At 42.1% G+C, this 24,141-nt stretch overlaps 1 long non-coding RNA gene across 1 annotated transcript in view; it reads left to right on the forward strand.

Annotated features, from left to right (window-relative positions):
• LOC139600310 (uncharacterized) overlaps positions 1-22,324 on the forward strand; it is a 59,800-nt gene extending 37,476 nt beyond the window's left edge. The window contains exon 3 of the long non-coding RNA XR_011682477.1: positions 21,992-22,324. This is a non-coding gene — a long non-coding RNA (uncharacterized lncRNA). The remainder of the gene's footprint in view (positions 1-21,991) is intronic.
• Positions 22,325-24,141: the final 1,817 nt, after the last annotated feature.

A 24,141-nucleotide genomic window follows, 5' to 3' on the forward strand; every position in this document is an offset into this window, starting at 1 on the left:
GCTTCTCAATTAGCTGGCTGGTGGTGCTCCAGCCTACAGTGAAACTATCTAAATGCTAGCTATCTAGCCAAGGCTGTTATTTGGGTTCTCCTTGTAGGTGATGAGCAGACATGCAGCAGCCTTCCTGCTGGACTGGAATACCTAAGCCTGGGACAAGACACAGCCTTACAGCTGTTGTCTCTCTCTGCACTGATTATAGCTGGGTGAGTGACTCAGAAAGGACACTTCAGGGCAGCTAAAACCAAGCTGAAGGAGTTTCTGTTCTTACTAAGCAAGTTTTGACCTTGGATTCTCCACAGTTGACAGCAGCCATGGAGCCCTTCAGAGCCTTTAGAGGCATCTCCTGATCAATGGGGCGCACTGAGCTCAAAGCTTCTGCCCAAAGGCACACAGTGTCTTCAAGTGTTCTGCTTTCAGGAGCATCCAGAGCTTAAGAACAACCTCTTTAAACATGAGTTGTATGTCAAAAATGTGATATGATCTTGGACATCTGGCAAGTATATGTATATGTTTAATTGAGAGAATAAACATTCCTCAAAAATCAGAGTCCTGAGATTGCAACCTTGATTTTAACCTTTTGGCTTTCCTCACATCCTAGTAAATGCAATCTATCACACATACCACATCAGAGTCGACCCCCCCAAAAAAATGGAACAGATCACAGTTCTATGAATTTTAAAAAAATATTTGTGATAGGATTTAGAAATGTAAGATTACATTGTAATCCTCTCTTCAAAAAGAAAAATGAAAAGCTGAGGAAAAAAAAAAAGAGAAGCAAATTATTCCTGCTGCAGCATATGAAAACTAGAAGAATTTAATTTTCTGGTCTGTTTGTCCTAGCATGCTTCTCTAGGCTTGTCATCAGTTCCACTGGAACACAGGGAATGTAAAAGATATTTTAATACAAATTACTGAATTTGAGTCATTCCATTCTCCTTATAAAATTGTCTGCTGTAAAATTATGTCTAATGTGAAACAGTTATAGTTTGCTTGCTACTCACTGTATTAATACCTATTAAAACTGACCACAGTAGCACGCACCCAGTTGTTGCAACATGCAAAAACCCAGAAGATTTATTTCAATGTGTCTGGGGAGTGCCAAAGCATGAAAATATACTGAAATTTAAAAGGTCTAATGTAATTATTATATAGATCCTTGAGAAAACTGCAAGTCAACTTGGAATAGTACAGTCAGCTATTTCTAAATATCACAATAAATCTATTTTTGTGATGTTTCCTACATGAGTTGCACCTGTCACAGGATTTTTGAACCTCGATTTCAAGACTTACAGTGTCCATAGACCTCTTTAAGCACTGGAAGTTTCACAACATGAAATAAATTAATTTCAGAATACACATCTATAAGCTGCACTAAAGTCACCTTACAAAAAAGCCCTCACAAGCAGTGTGTTTATCATCAGTATTAATTAAAGCCTGGAATCTGACCCCAGAGTTAGAGACTATCCCAATGCTGGCTGCAGATCAGTCCATCTAGCAAAACAAACCCTCTAAGCAATACCACATGGAAGACCAATGGTCTCCAGTAGGATTGGCCTTTGGTGATAAGATCAGTGTGGAGGTAAACATGACTAACAGTATTTCAGTGCTTTGATACTCTGGTGACAGGCACTATAAAAAACCTCAGACAGTTTGTACCAACCTACACTCACCACATATGGCAAAGTGCCAGCTCAGCCCTTTCTCTTGATGGACAAAAGCAATGCTGGGGATGGTTTTTCTTTCCACAAAATAGCAAATGGTGGACAGGGGTTCATGACAGTGAGGTGACAAAGTGATAAGAGCATTTTCTTCCTAAAGGAGTCACAGCGTCTGCTTATAGGAGGATGCAAATGGCAACCACAAAGTGACCAAACCAGCCAATGAAGATTATTGTGGGCTGCTAGCATGCAGCGTGCTAAAAATTTGCAAACTTCAATCCTTCCTGTGTATAATGTGTAGATCAAACTACCTCTTACTGTTTCCAGCTGTGGGAGGACGAACAAATGCAGCAGGAAACCTGCAGCTGCATGGAAAGGGAAGAAGGCACCCAGATGGTGTGTGCACAGATGGAGCAAGCCTGTGCTGATAGTTCTGCCCCTCATCCAGCACCAGATGACACACAGGAGCTTCTGGGGAGAGAGGGACAGCTGTGTGGGTCCCCACACAGTGCCCCCATGTTGTGTGGTGTTCATTTAGGCTTCATTTTGATGAATTTGGGGGTATCCTGACCTTGGTCTGGCCTTCTGTCCTGGGGGCCCTATGAAGCACTTGCTCAGGGGAGCTGTGGTGAGGCATACGGGGCGGATGAGGCTTAGCCAGAGGAAACCACGTAAATCTCAGCAGTGGCTAATTTGTGGCTTCATCCACAAATCATTTAGGCGGACAAGGGCAACCTACTTCCACTGCAAGGTTGTAAACACATATATGTTTCCTAATCCCCCTGTTCTGTCTGAACCCAGAAAGCATTTACTGGAAAGCCTGCCTGGAAAGTCTCCTCTGCACCTAGTAGTTCCTAAAAAAGGTCTGGTTTAAGACTGTTGTTCCAGAGCATCACAGAATCACCTATTTTCACTGGAGGGAGCATCTGTAGAGACACAGCTCTGCCTCTGTGAAGGAGGATTACCCTGCTCTTCTCTAGGACTTTCCCCATTGGCTCTCTTCAGTACCTGTCAGCTTACTGGCCACTGAAGATCCCACTCTTTGCTCAGCAGATGTAGGGCCTGTCTGAGTGAATGGGACCCTAAACATGAGAAAATGCAGCACCCAGGACCTTCTGCCAGCACTTCAGCCCTAAAAACCTTGCCTGTGGGAGCACATAATAATGGGTGTCCTTGCTCGACTTGTTGGCAACATGCTATGTTAATGTGATAGAGCAGAATAGAGGACTGATGAGAATAGGAAATGCAGGAACACAGGGAATGAAAATAAGAGCATGAGCCTGGAGAAATTCTGCTATCAACACTAATAAATTGTGTCCATTGCTGTCATCAAAATGAGGACAGTGGGCAAAGAGTGGGCTTCAGTTCACTTACACTGCACAGATCTTCAGAGTAGAGTGACCACACCCAAACAGTTTGAGGAGAGTGGTCAGTATTCCATGCTAACCCCCAAAATGGGGAGCGTTTGAGATACTGGTGTTTGGGCTGCACTGAAAATCTGCCAGGAAGAGCAGTGACACATTAACAATATACACAGCTGAGTCTCAGTGCCCAGATACATGCCCTGGCATTGTTCAGTTTGTTGTCACATGCTTTGCCTTTGAGATCTGGTCACCCTGTGGATTAGGTGATGTTTGTACCACTGCAATGTGTTAAATGCTACATTTGAAAATACAGTCTTCTGAACATTGTTGCAGGAGGCAAAACAGAAGGAGTGGTGGCTTCCTAAACTATATCAAACACAAAAGCACTTGTATAATCTCTGGCAGTAAGACATCATCATTTCTTCACATAGAGCCACAGAGAAGTCACTCTGATTAAGTAAGCATTAAAAGAGCAATTTAATTACCTGGCAAACCTAACAGTGGATGGAACCATATTCCCTTTGAGCAACATTCTTGACACGTTCTCTTAGCAAGGACATAAGTACTCCCTGATTTCGTTGTGAAAAAAACCCCAAAACTGTAAGGGGAAGAGAATATAACCTGTAGTGAGATAGAAATTGCCATTCAGATCAGTCAAATCCCTCCTGCAATCTTTTTTTCTGCCTGACTGCTGTTAGCACAGGTGCTTTGAAGAAAGGTGCAAACACAATGTACCACTATGCAATGACTTGCCCATGGAACAGTTTCTGCTTAGCTCTAAGACATGCATTATGTCCCAGAGCATGACAGTTTATTGCAGATTGTGTGACTGCTACATTTTTATCCTAGCTTGTATAAGAGTAGATGGGATGATTCATACACGTCATTTGGTGCTGCTTTTAGCATTTGTGAGGAGATGCTAACTGTTCCCTCTTACTCCTTTGACTGACTTTTACCACTCCAGTTACCACGGGGCTAGTGACAAAAGAGACAGAAGCAGGTGCTCTGGCTTCAGCTTATAATCACAACTAGATTCAGGTAATTTCTTCCAGACTTAAAATATCAGGAGCTGCAAAGGGAGCTACATGGTATTAGCAAGGCCAGCCTTGTTTTCTAAATGTATAGCTTGCAGGTTGAACCAGACTTTATTTCTGTTTGTGTTGTGGCATGACACCTTGTGACTTTGATTTAAGTGGGGGAGCAGGTGAGGGCTTTGGTGACTTTCCACTGGCTGGAGATTTCCCATCGGGAAACCAAGTTCACCTGCTGGCTTTAGCTGTGAGCCTCCAGGCACCTCCAGGCTGTTGCTTATTGACTTTGAGGCCTTTCTTGCCTCATGTGTGGGTTAACATTCCTCTGTTCCTGCCACCTCCTCTTACCCAGAGAGGCACACAGCTCTCAGGGCCCATTGATGTGGTCCCATCAATCCATCATCATGTAATGTGGTGTGGGCCCTGACACCTCCTCCCACCCCTCATGCCAGCCTCCTCACTGGAATTGCAGACCTTGTTTCCATTTGCAAGCTTGGATCTCTGAGGAAGGAAGAAATGCTTTATGAGTCATCACCCTCAAGAGCTTTACACTTTGAGATGTAAATGTAGGAGGATATTGTTCAGAGGTCTCTCAGTTTGCTCTAAAAGCCTGCAAAATCTAGTGTAGAAACCAAAATTATGAATTTCTCTATTTGACTATGTGGAAATGATTATCGCAAAATGCTGATACCTGCAGAACTTTCTATGCAATTTCCACAGTTCGGAAACAGCAAACACGAAGTCCCTCAGCCCTAAGCTGACTCAAGAAATGAGTTTCCATTTACCTTTGTATGCTCTGCTCTTGCTGGTGCCAGGTAACTCTAAGCAAGTTGTCTACAATAGCAAATACTTACATAGGTATAAATGACGTGTTTTTACAAAGGGTTCTAACATATTGGCTACACCAGAAGGGGAAATAAGTGAAAAAGATGACAAGAATATCGTTCTTAAATGGCTTGTAGCAAAGGGAAAGTTCAGCTCCTAATCTATAATGGAACTATCTTGTAAAATTATGCTCTTGGGTCCCATTTCACCTACAGATTAGGAGCACTAAAGATGCCACACAAGGGGCCAAGAGCATTACCAAACAAGCACAAGTACTCCACCCTTGGAAGAATCTGTAAATACAGTACTCCAAGCCCATCTGACAGCCCTCCAAAACCACTACAGGAAAGGAGGTATTAATAACTGCTGCTAACATCCAGAAAGAGTAAACTGGGATTTCTTCTGGGTGATGGCTGGTGTCTAAGACTATCTCAACAATTCCTACTGTGACCAAAGTTGGAAAGAATTGGAGGCTTAGTTTTTCTCATTTCCTAGGAAATGAGGAAAACTAAGCCAATTCCAAACACTGAATTTAATCCCTGAAATATTAGGAGTTTAAACAAAAGAATAGTTGTTTGTCTTTTGATCTGGACTTGTAGACATTGCTTGGTTGACTCGTTGGACAATTCTACTTCAGCTAAGAATATCCATTCCTTTTTCTTTTTGGGAATTGTTAGCCACTGAGAATTTGAATGCCAAGGAAATTGCTAAATACTGTATCTATGACTGATATGGAAAAGGGGAGGAGGGAAATGCCTCTGATTAATCAGCCCCATGAAACCTTTCTTGCTCTCTTTTGCTTGAGAAAGCAGCTGTTGAGGGTGCCAAAAAGGTAAGATCAGTAGGGTTCCATATTATCTCTTTCAGCACTGGATGTTTATGGTGGAGGTTTATGGGGCTATATCAAAGACTGGCTCAGGGACCATCTCAGTGAGAGGCACACACATTTTTGGGATGCTTGCTATGGTCAGAATGAGTTAAAGCCAGGTCTCTGACCTTTCTGCACAGTTCTAGTGTTGAAGCCAGAAGCATTTCTGCTAGTTTATCAAAAATCAAAGCAGGAGTGCTCAGATCAGTCTCAGCTAGATTCACAGAAGTGCTGGAGCCCAGCCTGCCCAAGGTAAGAAGGGCCAGTACTGAGTCCATTGGTGCAGATAATGTTCTTATGGCATCGCCTTTCATCATCAGTTGTGGTAACAAGAGACTACAGGGGACAGTAGCAAGTTAGCAGAGTCCTTACAGGGCTTCGTGCACAACATGTGCTGCAGGGAGATGGATGCTAAAACAATTTCTCAAGCCAAACATGGCACTCAAGCTTTCAACAAAAGATCTTAAAGTCCCCTTTGACCTTAGCATGGCCAGAGATTTTGCTGCTGCTTCTGTCAGATATGATCTAATTTTTGATGGAATTTTGATCTTCAAAATGCCTCAGTCTTGATCATAGATAGAATGATAGGATTTTTTTTAATTGAAGGGATCTTTACAGGTCATCTAAGCCAACCCACCTGCAATGAACGGGGCATCTTCAACTAGATGATGGTGCTCAGAGCCCCATCAGCCCCATCAGAGCCCCATCAAGCCTGGCTTTGAATGTCTACATCCACTGCCTCTCTGGGCAGCCTGTTCCAGTGTTTCAACAACCTCACTGTAAAAAAAAATCTTCCTTGTATCAAGTCTAAATGTACCTTCTTTTAGTTTAAAACCATTGCCCTTTGTCCTATCGCAAAAGGCCTCGCTAAAATTTTTTTTCTCATCTTTTGTATAAGCCCTCTCTAAGTACTGAAAGGCTGCAAAAATGTTTCTCTGGAGCCTTCTCTTCTCCAGACTGAACAAGGGGGGTTGTACCTAAGGGACCTGGAGTGGGGCCACAGCCACAGGACTTTGCATGCCCAGGTGCCAGTGCTTGCAGAGACTGGGGTGCAGGGGCAGCTGCTAGGCAGGCTGACAATCCAACCCCCTGGATGGAGGCACCCACATTATATGTATGTGTACATTTCCCACTCCCAGAACTTCCTAGAACTGCCAGAGACAGGACAGGACAGGCCCATTTGAGTCACCTGTGTATGTGTATTTCTGCCAGCAATGTGTGTATGTGCATCTTGTGAGAGTGTGGATCATCTCCTGTGGTGGTTGTGTGCTCAGACCCTCTGTGGGACAGTCCTGGGAGCACAAAGATGTGGCCACCCTGCCTCGATCAGGCTGCTGGGTTTGGCAGCCTCTACAATAGATTACTTTGCAGACGCGAGGCTTGATTTCAATTAATGTCTGTTAATCAGTTTTGCTGAGAGTACATGGAATAAAGTACTAGCAAAAAAGGGCATTTGGACTGATCAGGTTTCCCTCAAAACAAAAGGCATGTCTGGACTGTAGAGCTAAGTTTAAGATCCCAGACCAGCTGTTTATTAGTCTTGCTGGTGTAGCTTGGACCTGAGTGTTCTTTAAACACCCAAACAACTACCCAAGCTTCCTGGGCTCCTCTGTCAGACACCTGACACAGAGAGGATCACTCAGCATGCAGTATTGCTTTTATTTCTCTGCAGGTCATAGGTTTTAAGGGCAGGCATCACCAAGAAACTTTAAAGGTTCTTAAAATCTGCACAGATGTTGTCCTAAAATCCTGCAGCCCACCGAGGTCTGGCCTCATCTTCAGTCACATCTCTGCATGACAGATAATGAGAGGGAAGAAAGAGCCACTGACAGAAAGCTGTAAGAGAAGAGCCTGAGATGAGAGAGCCACCTCGCTTGCCTTCATGCAAGACAGGCTCTGCCCCAGCAGCTCTTTAAGCCTGTTTCCCCACTTGAATCTGCAAAAGAAATAAGATAAAATAACCCAACAATAGGGCTCTGTGTGATTCAAGCCACAATACTATGTCTGTCACAAAAGAGAAAAGCTTTTGTTTGTATTTGGCTGGTATCTATGAATCACAGAGGCCACAAAGATTTTCACCAACCTTTGCACCATCTTTGATGGTTTGCAGATGTTCCCCACTGCTGCTTAATTTCAAGTTTGAGCTGCTTTAGCAAAGACATATTGAAATCAGCAGCTCTGATGGCCTTTCTCTGAACTGGTTTTTACCTTACATAGTGCTTCTTCCTTTTTAAAGCTTTAATTTTATTTTTTTATTTTTTTATTTTTTCATTTTATATTTGAGCAAAAATGGGTATAATTGTGCTGTTGGGAATTAATGATATTGCCAACTTGCTCAGTGGTATTTTCACATACAGATAAAATGGCTTGTAAAGGAACAAAGCAAAAACACTGGAAGATTTCCTCCTCCACCCCATTTTCCCAAAAGGACAAATTAAACTCTGTAATAAAGAGTATCTCTTCCAGTCCAAGGAAATATTTGAATGTGATGTGCTAAAGAAGACAGTGAATAGCCACCCTTCTCCCACTGCTCTGTTTGCTGGTTTTATCATTAGATAACTGCACTGTGGTTTTTTGAACGGCCAAGCTATTACACTCACCCTAAATGACTACACTCTTCTGAATGAAACATGGCCTTGATTCAGAAATCATTTATTTCACAAGGAGTGGGGCCTCCTCTGTCAGACACTTGACTCAGAATAGATCGCTCAGCATGCAGCATTACTTTATTTCTCTGCAGGTCATGGACTTTAGGACAGGACTCACCAAGGACCCTCAAGCCAATGTTCTTTTTCCATGGACCACAGGACTTACTGAGATCAGTTCAAGCTTCAGATCCAAAGACAATGGTTGGAATAAAACAGATTTTTCTGGAAAAACTTCCAGTATAAACATTTTTTTTACCCATTGTGAGTTCTGATGATGAAGTACTTTCTTACAGTAAATTACTTTTAATTAAAAATGTATTTCCAACCCCAGCCACTGGATCTTGTTTTGTATCTTTGTGTGCCAGACTCTAACAGTCTTTTGAGTTGTCTGTTAATATATAACTATCTCTAGGTTGTAATCAGACCACCTTCTGGTTTGCTGGTCCCTTTAGACCTCTCCCAGGTATGTTTTTCAGTGAAGCATATTTTTGTGCTTTGTTTGTGAAGAGTCTGAAGAACATCAACACCAGTGTGAGATCTTTAACTCCCACCTGCTTCCTTTCTCCCACGATTCTCTCTCCCATCATTCACAGAAATACATGTATACAGAAACATCTTCAGATGATGAACATACCCCTGCAGAAGTGTATTTTGAGACCAGAAGTTGACCTATTTTTGGTGCATCTGGCACATTCCCCATTGATTCTGCATCACCCTTGCTGCCCGATAAAAACGTTATGCAGGACCAACTACAATTTCCAGGATCCCCATAAGGATGACAGGTCTACAAATTATCTGGTTCATGCCATTTATTGTGCTAGCTTTCTCCCAGGCATCTGGAACTTCCCCAGTGTGCTAAGATTTATTTTCTTTGGCTTGCTCTTTTTTTTAGACTGCTGGATACAGGTTACTGGGATCTTTGCCTGACTTTATCATCTGCTGTTTAACCTCCTCTTTAGTTACAACTAGAACAAAAACTATGTGATTACTGTTGGCTGGCATGAGTAAATGATTAGGATTTAGGGTTTTATTCCCTGGACAGAAAACAAAAATACAACAGAATAAGCCTCTTTTTTTAACATCTTTTTAACATCTTTTCCTATTGGTGGTTTTACTATTTTCATCTCGTAATGGACACATGTCATTTTTAGTGTTCTTTATTCTGGAAATAGTAAGATAAAATCCCCAAAATAAAGAAAATACTCCTCAACAGGCAACTTTCCTCAGCTCTGCTTGTCATGGTTCTCCTTGTTACCTTTTTCCCCTTATATCAATTTTCTCCAAAATCTACCTGCTAATTTACATGTATTGACATTGAGAGTGTTTTCCATTTTCTTCTGGGATCCAAGTACACATATGCGTAAATTTTACTTCCCTTCTGCAGCAGGCCCTTTAATGAATGCAGATTCTTTTGCTGGGTGGGGCTTTTTTGGGCATCTCCTTAAGTATTATCCAATGATTCTCAATCATCATTCAGATTTTTCTGTTAATAAAGTCTTTCTCCCAGCTGAATTTCTCCCAGCATTGTTTTTAGCTAAAATGATTTTTTTTTTCTTTAAAGCACAATTAATATCCTTTATTAACTTGGACTTCATTCTGTTTGGAGATAACAATAATTATAATCCCATTGTCATCAGTTATACACAAGCCATTGTGTTCATTTTTTATTTAGTCATTCTGCTGTAGTGAAAACAAGATCTAATGTAGGAGTTTTACTAGTTGAATATAGTACTGAATCTGTTGTCTGTAACATTTGCAATGATAACCTCTCTTTTATTCAGTAGAGAAAATTCAGGCTATTTCAGAAGATCATGCTACACAAAAGATAAAAACCTTGTCAACAAAAGAGGTCAAGAAAACAGCCCAGCTTCTTTGCACCATTGGTTATATTCTGAGGAAACATCCTACTGGTCCCTCTGAACACCAGTCCTGTGTAATATTTTATGGACTTTAATAGAAGTAGCTCCTTCAGCAGCCCATGACATGTTACCAGCACACAGTACCTTCCTTCAGCGGGGATTCAGAAGATGCACAGCCTCCTTGTTTGCATAAAGGGATCTCCTCTGGTGCCAAAACCAAAATAGTCTGGCTGCAGGGACATCACAGAGCTTCTGGGAAAAATGGAGGTTTAATGCACAGTGCACCCAGTTTGCCCTTTATTGTTACCCAAATAACAAAAAAGATTAAAAAGGAAAATGCACTTGAGAAAAAGGTTTGTAAACACAACACCTGGAAAAATGTCCCCTGGGTGTCTTTATCTGCACAGCACCGAGAGATGAGGCAAATACAACTGTTACATGTAAATATAGGAATAGGAAGTTCTGAAGCTCCCTTTGTGTCAAAGGGGTTCACTGTTAGCTTTTTCTGGTCCACCAATATTGCATGGCATTCTCTAAGTTCCATTTCAGATGTCCAGTTACTCAGTGCTGCACAAATTGGTACTATTTTGTGCCTTGAATTTCCCAATATTCTGTGTTGTATTCTTTGTGCTGTGATGAGGAATGATAGATGGTCTAAAAGACTGTCCTAATGTAAATCTGCATGTGATAGGGAGAACATATTATTGCAAAAGATTTACATGAAAAGCTGAGTTTTTAAATTGCCATTTCTCACACCTACTTTTAGCACACTACCAGCATCTGCAATGCTCACCTATTCCACAAAGCCTGAAAAAGTAGCAAACAGGTCTTGCATGCTGATTTCATTTTTTAAAAGAGCGGCATTTTAAAACATCAATCTGACTTCTGCAAACAAGCACATGTGTATACTTACACAGAGAACCAGATAGTTTTCTAATTTTGAGTTTAGCTTGCAACACGACCTTTTCCTCTTTGGGAGACTTTTCCAGACAATTCACAACTCAGGAGAACTCAGATTTTGTTGTGTAGAGGATTTTTCCCTTTTAACTCTTTCTTTCTTTCTTTCTTTCTTTCTTTCTTTCTTTCTTTCTTTCTTTCTTTCTTTCTTTCTTTCTTTCTTTCTTTCTTTCTTTCTTTCTTTCTTTCTTTCTTTCTTTCTTTCTTTCTTTCTTTCTTTCTTTCTTTCTTTCTTTCTTTCTTTCTTTCTTTCTTTCTTTCTTTCTTTCTTTCTTTCTTTCTTTCTTTCTTTCTTTCTCTCTCTCTCTCTCTCTTGCAGGAGCAGGCTGTGTTTGCACTGTAGGTCACCAGTTGTTGATTCAACAACGCAGGAGCACAAACACGCAGACTCACTCACACACACACATACCCACACAGAGCTCCACAGGAAAGTGATTGATGACCAGTTTTCATGTCAGAACTGTGATATTTCTGTCTGAACAGCTTTCTACCTTTTTTTTTTTCAGTACAAAAGCCACTGCATAAAGATAAGAGGCAGAGCACTTAAGACGTGTTTACAAAGATTAAGCCACTGACTTGGCTTTAGTTAAAGTAAATTCTCCTGCTTCCTACTGTGCAATGTAGGTTTACAAAGGGAGGACTGGCAAATGTTGCTTCGTCTTCTTTTCTGGCACTGTCTGTTGGCTCCAAAACAAATGCACAACTTAAACCACATAAAAGCGCAGCAAGGTATTAGCATTTTTGAGGACTTCAGCATCTGACACATTCCTAATCTGCCTGGGTAGGTTTTTGATCTGAGCTGCTGCTCTGCCTTTATAATGAGAGGGCAATTTAACAAGCCCAAAATTCAAGATTCTCTCTGCAGCCAAGGAGTTACCAAGCCCAGCACTGAGCCCCTCTCAGGTGCCACTGTCACAGGGAGGACTGCCTGCTCCCCACCTCTCCCCTGAGGCCAGGGAGGAGCAGGAAACCCCAACCCCCCTGTATTATAGCCCAAAATGCTCTCATTTTCCCCAAGGCTGAGACCACAGTAGATCAACCTGAGGAAGAATTTTAGGAAGTTATAAAAGGGTAAAATTGCACAACTGCAAACCTCCAGCATGGAGGACAAGGTTTTACTGAAGGGAAGGTGCTGTCTGCTCAGAGAATCCCTGGAAGCAAGGGCAGCAGAACAAACATGACACAGCAGAGAGGAGGAAAAACTGTAGAAAATAATAGGGAATGGCAGAAACACAAATCTCAAGAGAACAGATAAAAAATAACTAGGTAAGGCTCACAGAATTTTTTTTAAATATCTCAAGTACATCTGGAAATTTTGTATTAATGTATTTGCATTAGTGTTAGTGTGATACATTATTATGCACTTCTTGCAGATGGAATTGTCTTGGCTATGGTGACAGAACAAGAAAGGATGAATGTCATGTCTACCTCCAAATAAATTATGTGCCTAAAGATTATTTATCTCAGAATTCATTATTACAGCAAATAATTGTTAAATAATATTATTATTTATAATAATAAATAATATTATCAAATAATGAGCACAGAGAAAGGAACTGAATATCAGCCTTTCACTTTAGCTTTTGTCCCTGGTAAGGAAAAGAGTTATTGAAGTCAGCTTTGGTGTGGTGTAATCCAGAGGAAGACATGGTGGGGCAGGAGATTTGTACTGAAAGGATATTTGACTGTATTGCCAGTCAAAGTGGAAGGACATATGGGATAGGTGGGGCACAGCCTCTCCCAGACTTAGTCATATTCAATATTTTTATTCATGCCTCAGACGATGGAACAGAGAGGATATACAGATGGCAGCCAGCAGGGAAGGACTGTCAGGAGTTTGGAAGACAAGATTAGAATTCAAAATGATCTTGGAAAACCAGTATTTTTAAGGTCTAACCAGAAAACATGCTACTCTGGAAACAAGCTTGCAGATTCTTTCTCATAGGGGCAATAGCTGGCTGTATACTGCAGGATGGAACAGCTGCCTGGCCAGCAGCTCTGCAGAACACCATCCAGAGGCTGTAGAGGATCACAAGCTGAGCAGCAACTTTGTGTTGTTGTGGAAGAGGGTAGCCCCAGACTAGCAATGTATAAACAGAATTACACCTTGTGAAACACATAACCAATTTTCATCCCTGCAAAGTGACTGTGAGGATCCGTGTGCAGTCTGGTAAACTGCTCTCCCAGAAAGATGTGATTCAGCTGTGCTAAGCTGAAAGAACAGCAAAAGGGCTAATTAAAGGTCGAGAAACATAATGCAGGAGAAAATTTAAATTATAGAGTTGCATGAGTAGAGAGGGCTTTCTGCCATGATACACAGGGTGACAAAAGAGAGACATAAAGGGAGGCAGAACTGAGGTTAGAGATCAGGAGACACTTTTCTAATGCTGAAGGGAGGTCGTAGAGGAGCAACTGGACCATGGCATGTTCACCAGGGTAGGGTTTTGAAATGCTTGCTGGAGTATCTGAGGTGTAGGTGATCCTGGCTGACAGTGGAGTGATGGTCCTACAAGCCTGTAAATGAAACTGAATGGCTGCATCCCAGCCCACTTCCTCAGGGTACACCCAAACACAGTTTCTGGTTCACAAAATAGAATTGCCTCTCAGCACTTACCCCAGGGTAGGAGAACACTTCAGTGGAAGGACCCAAAACACAATCATGGCTTGAAGTGTCTCATGATCTGCCATCTCCTTCATCATACTGGCTTCTGGGATACCCATCCTTTAACTCCCAGCTCCCCATCATTGGGATACAGGGAGCTGGGGTCAGTGCTAGAGAATCTGAGGATCTGCACAAAGCCACTGCAAGCCTGGGAGGGATATTTAATGGTCTGGTGGGTCAAGATACAGTCATAATCACTGGGCTAAGCTCATTTCATCAGGAATAGAGGGAAATAAGTCTAAGCAAAATAACACATGTACTCCAAATCAACAAGTGAGTCAGAACCAGAACAAAAAGAAGATGACTAATAAGATTTCTCTTCTAACCCCATACATTGTGGCCTCTGCTACAATTCATATACCAGTCAAACAGTCTCTGAAAACCCCTTTTTTTAGAGACAAATAAATTTTGAGTCAAAAGAAATTAAAAGCAGGCTTAGGGTACAAATCTAGCAACAATCTCCAAAGAAACAAACCAAAGAGAAATTTGTTATTTTTGAAGGATTTCTCCCTCTGTTTCAAAAAAACCCCAATGTTTCAACATCAATTTTCAGCCAATACTGTTAGTGCATACTGGCAACAATAAACATTTATGTCACTCAAAAAAAAATTCACAAAAAAAATTGCAGACAATCAGTGGGTTAGAGTGTCAGTGGATTCAAAAGGCATAGCATGGAACCCATTTATTAAAATTCATGAAGGAGTAAGCATGCTGTAAGAGTTTTCAGGGGAGGAACAATACATCCTGCTCACACTCAGGAGTGCCAGTGTGGCACAGTCAGCTGGGTTTTTAAATGCCTACCATTGTGGTTTGCTCCATCCATCAGGCAGTCGCTCCCAGATAAAGTTTCTTGCAGCATTAATTTCTGGACCTTAATGCTCTTAAGAACCAATGAAATGTTGATTATGGGGGTGCCTCAAACTGTCAGAGGGTTTCTTTTGCCCTCGTTACATGGCTTAGATGTTGGTGGGAAATAAGCAGATAGAACAAACTGAGAAAACATCTAAATACCGTGAAAGGGCGTATTTTCAACACAGACTCCTACATGACCCTTTTGCAGAACTTGCAGACATGTCTATTTGCATTTGGCAAGTGGGTGAATGAACAGACATGACATTTTATACAGGCATTTGCAGTTATTTCTTTGTTGTACACAAAGAGGTTGCACAACCATGTAATTTTCTGCACACAGAATGGATGCAATTTTAAATTTTTCAGGTGCACTTTAAAATGCTGTTAAAAACCTTCATATGACTCTTTCAACATGGAATTCACTGTTCTCACTTCCACTTCTTCCTTACCTCACATCTTTAGCCAGAACCATTGAAAATACACAGAGCTCATAGAGAAGCAGCAGTGTCAGCTCCGAATCTCCATGTTTTTCTGTGTTTGAATAAAACATTTAATGTTACTTGAGCTGGCGAGAAAGGTGGGGAGATCTGTGTGCCTTAGTTGAAATTAATGTTTTGGTTGGCTGGACAAGCTCAGGAAATTTCTGTAGTGAGCATGACGAGAGAGGATTCTTGGCAAGATGTTTTCCAACAGCTGGTACAGGTGGAGGATTAGGGGGAAAAAATGCCTAAGAGCTTTTTCCCTAATTTTTCTGCTTTGTACCTCTCTTAGATGTACAATATATTTTAAAGTCTCATACAGATCTTGTTGAAATCCATGGGTCTCTTTCCACTGGCTCAATAAGACCTGAAATAAATGCTCCCAGTGCTGTGTTGGTTATTAAAAACATTTTGACATTCCTCCCTGCCCTCTTAAACACAGCTATTTTGGGAAGAAGTAGCAGATACTGGCCTCTCTATGCGGCCTGAACTCAGAGAAACCACCCAGGTGACTCTGGCCTTGGCCAGGACTGGACAATCTGTCAGGGTTCTAACATGGTAGGTGATGGGGCTACTTCTCCCACTGTTCCCCCCTTTCTGCATGGGTGAGGGGTGGGGGAAGAGAGGCCATGGGGGGCACAGGCCTTCAGACTGCCTGAGGGCAAAGGAGGTGTAGAGAGAGAACGAGGTTTGGATATGGTGCATTGTGCCTTGTGGGATGTGAAGGGTGGGGATGGTCCTTAGCTGGCGCCTTCACCTAAGGCTCTTTGCTAAAGAGTGCTGTAAAGTGAGATGAAAGAAAAAGTGACGTAAAGAGAGAGCAGGATTGGCCTTTAAAATTCAACATAATTTGTATATATAAGAGAGTTTCCAGCAACTGTCTTCACCCCTTTCACTCAGCAATACAGCTCTGCAACACCATAAGTGCATTCATACAGAGTATTTGGTATTTATAATTTATAGGTACCTCTGAAATATGAACATTTACTGACTCCAGAATTGCTTTTATTTAGTTCATTATGAAGGTCAGAATTATTGTAAATCTACACAAATTGAAACAGTATTTAGCATGTCTCTGATGTTTGAACCAAGTCAATAAAAACAATGATATATAGTATTTGGGTATCATTTAATCTTAGGAATCCATAGTGAGTACAAAGACCAAAATAAACTCTTGCAACACATGTCTATTCACATATTAAGATCCCCTGAGACTGTTCTACATTACTGACTTTCATATGCTTGGAAAATAAGAAAGCTTTTTCATATTCATGTTCAGTGAGTGAAAACACATCACTCAGGAGACCATCTGCTTCTCTCTGGAGTGTGGATCTTGACCTTAACACATTGGGCTGCATACAAACTCTGAGGGGGAAAGATGTATTTGGGTGCTTCAGCACACTCTTAAGAGCATAGATATTTCAATCAGTATTCAGAGGATTCAGTGTTAGTTCAGCTACCATAGCAGCCAAAATCATGGGACATTATTCAAGTCTTCATCTATCTGCTGTGGTACAAATATTCGGCCACAACCCATTTGTCATTTTATCCCAATTCATTTACACACGGCCATACCTGGGTCCCCAACAAACAGATGACAGTTTTGCCACTGACTTCCCTGTGATCGTGATTTAGCTTGTGGCAAGGAAAAGAAAAATAACAGAAGAAAAAAGAAAAAAATTAAAGAGAAAAAAAAAAAAGAAAAAAGTAAAGAAGAAAAATAGAGGCAGCAGCAAGTCCATCTGGAGAGAGGCAAGCTGCCTGCCACCTCAGTGCCCACAGTCAGCACAGCCAGAACAAAGGACAAAGTCAGGAGAGGGGAGAAATGTGCTGTGGATATGCATGGCTTTTATTCTTCTGAGGGCTCCCCAGGTTCATGTGGTTTCACAGCACCTCCTTGGGGGTCTTCTCTGGAGGGAGCCACTTTCTCTTCCATCAATAAAAATGGAAAGCTCTAAGAGGCTGCCCCACAACTTCTGTGCTCTCAGCTCCAAGTGGCTTCAGGATTAAGGTGGAGGTTTGATTAGGTTGGGGTGGAGGAAGAACTTGCCTTTAGCTCATCTTGCAGCTTGGAGAGTCAAGGTGTTTTAGCTGGTGGGGGCTGTGCATGGAGGAGGAGCACAGATGCTTATTACTTCCCAGGTTTGAGTCCTAGAAAGATATTGAAACAGGTTCCTGACAGCTGCCTCTGCTGAGGACATGCCCTCCTCTTCCTGAGTTAATACAACAGCAAAAGAGCATTTAAAGAGGAACTGGACACAACAGGAAGATGAAAGTTGCTATGATGTAGTGCTCCCATGGAGGTTCAAGGGCATAGAAATCACAGTTTACAGCACAAGCCCTGATGACCTGCAGCAAATTAATTCCTAACTCAGGGTTAGGAACCTGAGTTCCTAACTCAGGGTTTGCAAGCTGAAGCTGAGCCAAAGCAGGGTTTTCCTAGATGAGGCGGCTCTGGTGCAGGAACATACACTGTAGACAGGCCACGTAATAGCAGAAGGAGAAGTGGTAGCATCATCTGCAGAACCTTCCAGGAACTTGAAGTATCCAGGTAGCAGTTCCCTGCTGCCACATCTGCCACTGTCTAGTTACCTAAATCAGGGTAAAATTTACTTGAGGAACTTGCACTTTGTCAGGGCAAAGTTATTGCTCATGACTGCTGTGTCAGCATTGCTTCAGGTCTAGGCTGTCATTAGACTGTCTCAGGGCAAAGATACAATTCATCTGCCTTGAAACCACTTCTCTGAGCTCACAGCAGCTTGATGTGAGCTATGCACACAGTGCAATGCAGATGTAGAAGAACTTTATGAGCAGGAGAGCACAGATGAGAAAATTGGTCATTTTATCCTGACTCAGGGTGAGGGTCCAATCTAGTCCCAGAAGAAAAATTATGTGAATATACCTACTCAGTGTCAGTGGGAAAACTGCTCATAGCAGCTACCTGCTTGTACCAAGGAAAGAAGAGAATTAGAGGTAGTAAATCCACCAAGCAATGGAGTTTCTTCCCTGTATCCATGCTCAAATGAGCCTTGACTCTTTCCCAGTGTCATGAAAAGTCCCAGAGTCCCAGAGGTATTGAGGAGTGTGATCAAATCCCATACATGCATGAAATGACCACACTTTCCAAGCAGCACAAGGAAAATGATAGCAGGAAAAGCACCCTCCTCTAAGTGTCAGAAAAGAAGTCACAGAAGCAGAGAGTGAATGTCTTCTTGTATGAGCATTCACAGCGGCACATGGGAGTCTAGACGAGAAGCAGCTTCAGAAAGAGAACCTTAAACTTACAGATTAAGGACACAAAAATATCTTGCAGTCTATGAGAAGCCCAAAGGGACCAAAGCATTATCTAGTAATAGGGTGAAAGGCAGCTTTCTCCTGAAAAGAAACCAAAGGAAAAAGATGAGCTGCAATGACAACACACAGCCTTTGGGAAACAAAAACTACAGACTGGAATATCAACCAACCAAGAAGACTGAGACTTCAGAAAAGTCCTTTGTGAATGAGATGGGAGAGGTTAGTGTCCCAGTGGGAGACCACTGGAAATTTTGTTACGAAAGCTGCCAGGCAGTAGAGCAAGACTTGGAAGAAATCCAGTTACAAAGAACAAGGGATGGTTTGATAAAGACCCTGAAAAGTCTTGAAAACAGCACGTGGCAAGGGTCACATGCTGCTAGGCTCACAAGATGATATTTGTGGGGTGAAGTAGACAGAGCAGGAGATACTCCTAAAAGCATCTGACCAAGGGGAAGGCACAGAGGGTGTCAGCCTCAAGGAGCTTGGACATGTGGGGGAAAAAGGAATTTCTCCACATTTCAAGGCACCTCCTTGACATGGAAAGAGACTTTGGCTTTGCAAAACACCAGTACACAACCTGCCACCCCCATGCTCATAGCCAAGGCCTGAGGTGCTGCAGGAGGTGGCTGTGAAGCTGCGCAGCCGTATATGAGCACAGTGGCACCCATAGCAGGATGGAGCACCTTGCTGTCACCCCCCCAAAGGGACATTGTCAAAAAGAAAGATTGATGACAACTTTCTAGCCAATTCCCAAATCCATCCTGGTGGTAAGCAGAATAAGGCCCCAGGAAGGGTCCAGAGCCAGGTTTTTATAATGTCCTGTTCCTGACACATTATCAAAAACAGGATGGGTAAATTCAGTCAAAGACTGTGTGAATTAGTTTTGTTGATTGGGTGGCTTGAATTGATTCCAGGGGAATGCAGGTTTTTTGCCTGATTGTGCACAGGAGGGATTGAGAAGAGTCAGAACAGGCTGGAATATCTCCTTTCCCAGTGCAGCGTGCAGAGGCAGAGCCTGTCCATCTGGAGACACTCTTTACTGAGCAAACGGTAGCAGAGCATTCACATTAAATCAGAGGGACAAATCTTGGCAAGGTTGGCCTGCCCCCTCTCTCTCTGAAGTTATCTGGGCACATTAAGACTTTCAGCACTTAACTTGGGAACAGAAGAGAGAACAAATATCCAGGGGCCACAAGGGTGTGGCCGTGGGATAGAACTGACCCAAATCTTCTTGTTATTTTTGTTGCCATTGTTTTTCTATTAGTTCCTATTACAGCATGTGAAGAGTCTGCTCTCGACCCAACGGCGAAACTGGCCTCTTTTGAAAACCCAGTCCCCCATGGCTGTCAGGATTGGAAAGTTGTTGCATCAGTTAAAATTTGTCTTTTGAGTTCACAAGTTTGGAAAATTTTAGAGATGAAATGAACCAGAGCTGTTAGGGTGCAGGAAGGAGAGAGGGGAAAGAGTTAAAAAGGTTACAAAAGTGTAGATATGAAACTAAGGAAAGTTAAATATCACAAATCACATTTGATAAAATGTAAAAAGCATTCTTGTTTGGTTTCTGATTTCATTTTCCATTTGAAATTGAATTGAACTACTAAATTGTTATTGCAGGAGGTAGGTCAGAGTGTTCAAAGGAACGCAGAAAGAAATAACCTTCGGATTATAAATACTGGCATCATCAGTCATTAGCCATAGTGAGGTCTTCTCACTGCCTAGTGTGCAAATTAATTTAAAATAGATTTTGAACTTGAAAATTTGGGTGTGCTCTATTCTAAAATGACACACAGAAACATTAAAGAAAGTGACAAGATTAAAATGATGTGCAGACGGCTCCCTGTGGCCAGACCAATAGGAACATTCCACACAGAATTAGCTTAAAATTAGCCCTAGTTTTCATTCAGAGCTGGTACAGCTCAGAGTCATTAGCCACCATGCTCTGTGTCAGCTGCTGCAGGACCTGCTGAAACCTGGCTCTGGTATTTCAGCCTTCTGGCCTGCCAAGCTTCTTTCTACAGAACAGGGAAGTTTTGCAAGAAGTCTTTGCAAAATGTTGTAATAATGAAAACTTTAAAAATACACGGCTGTTTTGCAAAACCCTTGTAACAAAGACTCCTTTGAGATCAGGTCCACACAGGCTCTACAGTTGATGTGCTACCATCAGTACTCTCAAGAGAGACATTATGCAGCCTGACTTTCCCTCCATGTCTCTCTCACCCCAGAGGTCCCCTGCCTGGACCTTGTTTCTTTCAGGCAGTGCTGCCTGCTCACATCCCTGCTTCAGTCCCTTTATTTGGGTGCCAGAAACTGCTTCCAGGGGTTATGCACATTTGTCCTTTGGGGTGACCTCCTCATAGGGCTATTTGTCCTGCCTTGCTACTGCTGTGGCTTAAACAGGGCAAGCTGGGCATCCTTTTGGGTGAAATTTGGCTGCAGCTCAACTGAGTAACACTGAGGAAAAGAAGTCCATGAGACCTACAAACATCTGAGCAGCTGAGCCCCTGCTGCATTGATTTAGTCTCCCTCCACATGTAACAACATGTTTGCATGCTGTGAGCACTGTACAACATGCTGCTCTTCCTGAAACCTACCTATTGGTGTTTGGCATCAAGCTAGACTCCTAGATCATGGTTACTGATGAGTGTTTAGGGGAATCCATTTTCCAAAATGAGTAGTTTATTGGGATTTGAACAGCTGAAGGGAGTTCATTGTGGCAAATTAGGTAGTGCCTGACTAGGAAGTCTGTTTAAGGTGCTTTTATTACCACAGGGAACATGGGGATTCAGTTTTTCAATGTTACAAGTATTTTGCTGAAGTGATCATTGGAATAAATAACTCCTAGATTCTCAAATGCTGGCATCTGTACATAAGCTATATTTCCAGTCAATTTTAATGACAAAAGAAAGCTGGTCAAGGCACTACATGATGGCTTTAAGTCTTCTGGGGAAACCAGGAGGAACTTCCCACCAGTTTGAGCAGGACCTGGCCCCTCACACCCTGCTGCTATATCTTTTTGCTTTAGTCTCAAAAGTGTGTGAGGTGAGAATCACAAACTTGTCAGGAAGGAATAGATAGGGAGGAACAAGCCTGTCTCAGACATCCACAGGATAAAACTCTTGTATTGCTCTTCTGTGGTTCTTCTTCAGGGTCCTGAACACAAACAAGGTAAGAATAAAGTGTGGTTTTACCTAAAAAACCCCTAAAGCCTTGTCTGGCTTAGTATCCCATCTCTAAAAGTGGTCAGATGCACTCATCAAGAGAGAGAACAGAGGAAGCATATGCCATTCTCCCTCTAAATGCCCTGCTAGACTCAGCATTCTACATCCCAGGGCCTCCTATGGCCCCCAGCCAGGAGACCAGAGGACGTTGTTTTACCGAGCATTGTGGCTGACTTGAGGAGGTGTTCGACCAGGCTTTTGTGGGGGGTACACACCCTGTGTAACACTGAGTTATCAGTGGTAACATTTCACTCATGGATCCTGGTTTTTTTGTAGACAGAAGACTGGAAGAGGCTCAGCTTCATCTGATCCACCACACTGCTGCTGCAGTAAGGAGTATATGACCCCCGAGAGATGTTATTCTCACCTGCTCTTGAGGCAAGCAGAGGGGAGAGCCACAGCCTCCCTAAGCAGACTGTGTTTCATCACTCTCAAAGTTGGTAATTTGCTTTGTAACATGGAGCTTGAATATTCTTTGCTGCAAATTAAGCTAAATTCCCGTTGACCTTTTCCTGACAGCTACAAGGGACTATTTTATTCACTGGTCTCTTTGTTGCAGTCTTTGCATTCTGGAAAATATATCACATGCCCCTTTGTCTCTTCTCCTCCAGAAAATAAACCCCATTCTTTCAACCTTTCTTTGTAGGTTATGTTTTTTAAACCTCTTTTTACTCTCTTTTGGGTTCCCATAAGGGTGTCTGCTTATTAAAATAGAAGCTTAATTTTACAAAGGTTGCTACATTACTTGGCTCAGCAGAAAATAATAACAAAGGCTACACTGCCACTAGGAAATCCAAGATAAGATTGCAGAGTGGAGGGATAGGGTGGATCTCAAGAGATCATCCAGTCTGTTTCCTTGCACTAGGGCAAGTTCAAGTGAAACAAGAAAATCCCTTAAGATTTGTCAGGTCAATGATGACAACTTTCAGTGATGGCACGTCTCCAGTTTCCTGGCAGTCTACCCCATGGATTTTACCGTCCTTGTATGAATCTGCTGTATGTTGTTACAACTGTGAGGATTAAGCTTCTTAAAGATTTTAAAATCACATATGACTATTGAGTTCCAAACCAGAAAATAGTCTGAGTAAATAGAGGTAAAAAAAGGGATAGATTTACCAGCTGTGAAAATGAAGCCTTTTTTTCCCCCCTCTATTCCTGCAATTGATTGTTCATTTCCCTTTAACGCATTCAACTATAGTAAATGTATAAAATAAAGATGAGATAGATAGGCAACATTTAAAGACCTGGCCTAGAAATCCCGATGCATAACTTGCACTTGGCATTTTCCTGGCAGTATTTCAGCTACAGAATAATTTTTCATGCTAAAGGTGGCAAAATGACAGAGTTCCCTGGCAAAGGTGAAATGAGTTCTCCCCATCCTTTGGTTTTATTGGTTCTAGCCAGATCTCACCCTAAATCAGGTAGAAAAAAATAAGATCCTCTTCCTGTCAATTCCCTACCATAGATACATAGTCAAGACTGGCAGCTGTACTGAAGGTTTCCTTCAGCCTGAAGCTCATGGCAGGTTTCTGAAGGCTGCAGAGTCAGAAGACCTTTTGAAGGTTCCAACAGGAGCTGGCTGAAAGTTTCATATAGGCTCAGAATGCTCCCTTGAAAATGTGATTTTATACCACTCTTCTTTCAAGGAACAACCCTGTGCACAAGTTCACATAAGTTAGACCCTCCATCCCAAAGAGGGTCCTGTCTAAAGATCTTCTCCTTCCCCTGTATTTATGGCAGGGTCTCTGGCCAGCAGATGCCACCTGTCCCAAGGTGGTCAGAGTGGAAGAGTACAGGCATTGATGCTGGAAGGTCTCGTGTAAGCCCTGAAAGCAGAAGTGCAGACCTTTCATGTGTGGTTGCTCTGGCTCTTGCTCAACTATTTTGTTGTTATCACTGCTCATAAACAGAAATGTTTCACTCCACAGGGTTTCCTTGCATGAATCCTGATGTCATCTCTCTCCCCTGCATATAGGCAAAAAGTTTCTACCAGGACAATCAACATGGGAGCATAGAAAAAGGGGAGTGATGAGCTTTTGCTTTAACTAAATGGGTCTTTCAAAAGCTGAAGTTAATGAAGATCCACTTAACAACTCTTCATATAGCTCTGATAAACAAAATGTTTCCAACTGGAATTTCAAAAGCTGAACATAATAATATGAACAGGGAATAAGAGCTTCCCCCTGTCAACTGGCTACTAACAAAAGAAAAATATGAGGAGTGAATACTTAAAAAAAAAGACCAACAGTGCTGTAATATAATTAAAACCATTAAAAATGCTGTACTCTGGTTTTGCTCCCTGAAGCACTATGTTATTTTTCTTTTTAAAGCTGTCACCACATTTTGATACCATAAGGAATAAACTAAATCAAGACAAACCTCCATTTCAAAGTTGGAGGATTTACTAGAAATAGTAACTTAAACTT

Source organism: Agelaius tricolor, unplaced genomic scaffold (assembly GCF_023055355.1).
Source record: "Agelaius tricolor isolate 1412-34295 unplaced genomic scaffold, bAgeTri1.0.p SCAF_26, whole genome shotgun sequence".
NCBI lineage: Eukaryota > Metazoa > Chordata > Aves > Passeriformes > Icteridae > Agelaius > Agelaius tricolor.